The 5,114-nt window shown below is 36.1% G+C and overlaps 1 long non-coding RNA gene across 1 annotated transcript; it reads right to left on the reverse strand.

The window, feature by feature from the left end:
* Positions 1-1,110: 1,110 nt before the first annotated feature.
* Positions 1,111-1,956, reverse strand: LOC131031577 (uncharacterized). The gene is made up of 2 exons (XR_009103060.1): positions 1,783-1,956; positions 1,111-1,397 (listed from the first exon to the last, which is right to left on the reverse strand). It is a non-coding gene; the product is annotated as an uncharacterized LOC131031577 (long non-coding RNA).
* Positions 1,957-5,114: the final 3,158 nt, after the last annotated feature.

Raw genomic sequence — 5,114 nt, forward strand, 5'->3', positions numbered from 1 at the left:
CTCATATATTGCAAAATGTATATCTGCACTCAAAAATGCTACATCAAATACAGTCATGTTTTTGTCCTAGAGAATTAGATTTTCCATAATACCCTAGCACAGTGGCTTGGTATAAGAAAGGGGCGAGAAAATCAATATCAAAGGACAAAATACTAGTCCCGTAGATAGGAGCACTACCAAAACACAAAAAATGTACCAATGTTGTAGCATTCTAAACACTCACGTCCCAACACCATCAAAGGTTCATTTACATGATAGATGCAAAAGAGACGAATCATAAGACTATAAGTACACAATAATGTACAACAATGAAGGAAATACAAATAGTCCAAGATTGCAGGCAAGAAGAAAGATCAAACTCAAAATCCTTATATTATTTAAATACAACCAGGCATTTAGTTCAAGTGTTGATTGAAAAGGCTTGTAGAAGCTCATAACCTGGGCAATCATAGTGGATAAGAATAGTTTAAGAGGGTTTTGAGTTAACAGTGTAGCTTAGTCTTATTGATGTCTTTTGTCATATTTTGAAAAAGAAAAATAAGGTATTGAGACATCATTGTCAAGATCCATGGGCAATAGTTATAATGGAGTGAGCAATCACAATACCCTATGACAGTGATATGATCTAGATAGTGTTAAAACCATGTCACAACAAAATAGATAATAGTGGATGTATTTGCAAAAAAAATAATAATAAGAAGGAATGTTGATTATGATATAACAATTAAAAAAAACAAAGATTGATTTTGACAGAGAGTGATAAAAGCCTAAGAAAACATGCACGGGAGTCACTGTTCTCAGTCAAAAGAAAACAAACATCAATCATTAGTAGAAAAATAAGAAAGGGTATTGAATGATTTGACCAAAGGGTTAATGATAGAGTTAGAGATTGTGTATTCAAGGATATAAAGATTCGGAGCAACCGTAGAACATTCCAAAAAAATTCAAAGCATAGTCAAAGATCATAAGGAAGAATCAATCAACATTGAGATAAAACCTCCAAAAAGACAACTACAATTTTTAGGAATAGAGACAAAGATATCAGACCTAATTTCTTAAAGGGTGGATGACATGGAAAAGGAAATGATAGTGATGTTGAAACAATACCCATGAGATGCAAAGTTGTAGTCTATGTAAGAAAATCTTAGTAAGTTCAACAAGATTTTAACCCATATTTGTAGCCTAAGAACACAAAGAAAACCCTACTCTTTCACTCTCATTAAGAAGAGAATCTCAAGCATACAGTCTGCAATAAGCACATATTGCATGGAGAAAATTCTAAAGTGAATACAAATTTGAGCATCAAATATACAATAGTTCACAAAATCATGAAGATTTTTACCTAGAGCGGCCATGAAAGAGAACAAAGTCATCATAAGCACAGTCACATGATGTACCTGTAGAAAAATGCTAAGCCAATTATCACAAAGCACAAGATAACAAGAGAAAATGACTTCATAAGTTGACAGTTCATTTACAGTGAGCAAATGTCACCTAGAGAAGAAACCCTAGAGTTCACAGTCACGTTTGAGGAGAAAAAAATCATCAAATACACAGTAAATCACCAACAAAACATGGAGCAGCGATGAGAACACAGTGATCATAGAATGAAGATTTGTTGCTTCCACAAACACAAATTACAACCTTCTAATATAGTGCTTAGAAATCAAATAGTATGAATTTTCTAAAAGTACAGAAAAATAGGCCACTTACAAACATTTTCCATCGAAAATCTACTGAAATCTTTAAAAAAATGGATGGGTTTCGAACTCAAATCCTTACCTCTAGGATAGCAGCTGCCCTCTGTAGAGTGAAAGGCAAATAGAGAAAGAAGAGATATTTTGCATCTTATTATTTTTTGTTTAGGGTAATTCAAACCCTAATAAAACCCAAGAAGAAGGCTTGCTTTTTCCTTTATTGTGCATAAAAAACTTTATTCTCATATTTTGGTCATAGTATTTCTTTTATTCTTTTAAAGTGTTTGATAAACACTTACATGAAAAAGGTCAAATAAACATGCAGAGTTTTCTTTAAATTGAACTCCTTTATCTTTGCATTCTTGCTTTAAATTGTAAATCTTTGTTTGAGTGATAATAATAAATCACTTCAAACAAAAGATATTTTGAATGTAGAGTGTGAGGTGTTTGTAATGAGAGATAATCAAAAGAGAAGGCATAGCTAAAATTCAATGTTTTGGAGTTATTTTTAACACATGGAGTTAAAATACGTGATTTGTCACCTAATTGGCACTTTAGTTTTAGTTAGGGATTTTAATGGTGGTAAAATGATGAGTGATGGATCAAGAGGAAAACTACCCTTTCCCTCAAAGAGAGATGAGATTTTCACTATTGATTATCCTTCAAACACTTTTCACCATTACATTAGGAAGATAAGGGATGAAGATAATTCACTAGATTCAATCTCCACACAAAATGATATATTAAATTCTGAATGAATTGAGAATGTTAGGATGATCCCTTCTTCCTTGTTTGAAATAAAAAAGAAATTGATTAAATTATGTAGTGCAAAAGTGACAAAGAATCGATTATAACTTGAGATCGGAATATGGGATGAAGTTGTGCACCTGGATCTAGCAGTAAAATGTCAAGACGAAGTCGCCCTGCACATTTGATGAAAAGTTGTTTGGATCGTGGTGCGAATGCACACGGTCCTTCGAAAAATCCGCAAAACAAAAAGGGTTTTTCCACCTCTGCAAATGAAGCCTGAATCCAAAAGTACAGCTGCACACCTGCAACCTACACACATAAAAGAGAGGAAAAGGGGTTGGGATTGGGGGTTTGCCTTTAGGTCAAACCCTAGTTTTGGAATTAACCAAGTAATGAAAGAAAGTACTTGCAAGTAGATGTAAATGAAAGACTGAATTGTAAGTCACCTCAAGAATGTTTGTAGTAGCAATATTGATATAAATGTTTGTATGGAATTGTAAGTTGGAATCAATCTCCTCTTAAATGGTTGAATCCTTGACTTGAATGCAACACCTAGCCTTGAAGGGAGACTTGAGAATGCTGAATGCTGGAAAAGAATGCTTGAATGCTTGAATGCTCTTGAATGCTTATGTAACTTGAATCTCTCAAAATTTGACCTCTCCAAATTATGAAAATGAGAGAGTGAATGCCCCCCTAAATACATGTTTGAAGGATTTGAATTTTGTCATGGGCTGACATTGGGGAGGTTTCCAGCTTGAGGCACAACCCACATGACATGCTCTAGGAAGGGTCCTACCCTAAAAGGGTAGGGACAGGGCTTCCACGCCCCTATCTTGGGAGGACAAGGGCACCACACCCCTATCCAAGGGGGGATAGTGGCACCATGCCCCTGTCCTACCCCTTTCTCCAGGGTAGAATGCAGATGGGATGATGTAGAGGCCAAGGAAGAAGCTATTTTCACAAGCCGAGAACTCTCCGATCTCTGATCAGGCTAGAGGATTCGAGTCCACATGTGTGAGGACCCTAATGCAGTTGAAAAATGCTAGGGTCATAATTTTATGAACATACATTTAGCCACCACTTTAGCAGGAGTATAAGCGTATGTCAATACTATCGATAAAGTACAAGGAAAGAAGATTGAAAGACTTTTATCATGTCAAGGAGGCAAGATCCACCAAGCCCCTAGTGGACTTAGGATCTTATGACTTCGATTGACAAATTAAAAGGGAAGATCGAGAAGGGGAGAACCATGACTGCAAGTAGCAAAGTTCCCTTCAGTATGAGTCATGAAAGCAAGGATAAAAAGATTACAAAGCAAAGAAATGTTCACTAAGTAATTCTAAGTATGACAAGAAGGAAAGTATGAGTGGAGTGTATGCCCCCACATTAAAGCGATTTCATGTGCCTTATCGGGAATGATGGATTTAAGGTAGGATACACCCAAGAGAGAGAGAGAAGAGAGGGAACACATTATTGCAAGGATTTAGCCCACAGTCAAGGTATAAACCCAAGGATAATGAACACAAAACACGAGGTAGTGTTGCTTTCCTTGGGGTCAATATGTTTTATGATAACTCATGTATATCATCTATGTATATACATATAATAATATCCATTCCACAAAGAAGGACACTACCTTAGAAGAAAGGGAAGAGAGGATGTCTTTTGAGTCAACATGAAAGAGACCAAGAAAAGATCTGAATGTTGTGCATCGTCCTCAAGTAGACATTAAGGGAACAATAGAAGAACATGGATACACATAGAAGAATGGTCACAAAAGAAAAAGAAAGGAGAGGGAGAAAGAACTACAATGCTAATATTGCTATTCTAGTATGGCATTTGCCTCTCGATCTTGTTGATCACTATTTCGGGAAGGAGAGCAACATGCCCAAGGAGTGATATGGAGGACAACAGATGGAGCTATCACAAGATCCAAACAAGGACTATGCTTATGTTGTAAGTCAATTTGTTCGATTCAAGGAGCTAGAATTAAAGTTTGTGAAAACTCATCCGATAAATGTTTATCCACATCAACATACTCATACTCACTATTAGAAGCATTAGGAACTCTATTGCCATTATGAATAACATTTTTACCCATTTCTTCATGAATGTTTAAAGTAAGAGGAGCAAGAACACGAATAGGAGTAAAACCATCACATGTTTTATGCAAATTATGATTTGGAGATGTTGGTTGAACATATTGCTTAGGAGAAAAGGGAATCATGTCAACTGTTGTAGTCTGAGGAGACTAATAGTTTTGAGGGATAAATTCACAAGCTCGAACACGATTTCTTCATCAGCGTTCTCTCGCACAATGATTCCATCGAGTCTTAGTGGAAGGTTGAGAAGAAGGAGGAACACTTGAACAAGTAGGAATGTTTCTCTCCTTGATAGTTGGAGATTTAGGTTGAGGTATTTTTGGTTGAACAATAGGAGAAGGAGGCCTCTTCTCTTGATAAGAGGAAGGAGGTGGAACTGCGCCATAGAAAGGAGGAATATTGTTGTTCTCCTTACGAGAAGGTAAAGTCACATCCATAGGAGTAGGTGGACAATTTTCCTAATGAGGGAGATTAGTTATATCCGAGAGAGGAACAAGCTCATCTTGAAGAATAATAGGAATATCAAGTGTTGGAGATCTAGGTTGACTTATGGATAATATCATAT

The sequence above is a fragment of the Cryptomeria japonica genome, chromosome 2 (assembly GCF_030272615.1).
Source record: "Cryptomeria japonica chromosome 2, Sugi_1.0, whole genome shotgun sequence".
Lineage (NCBI taxonomy): Eukaryota > Viridiplantae > Streptophyta > Pinopsida > Cupressales > Cupressaceae > Cryptomeria > Cryptomeria japonica.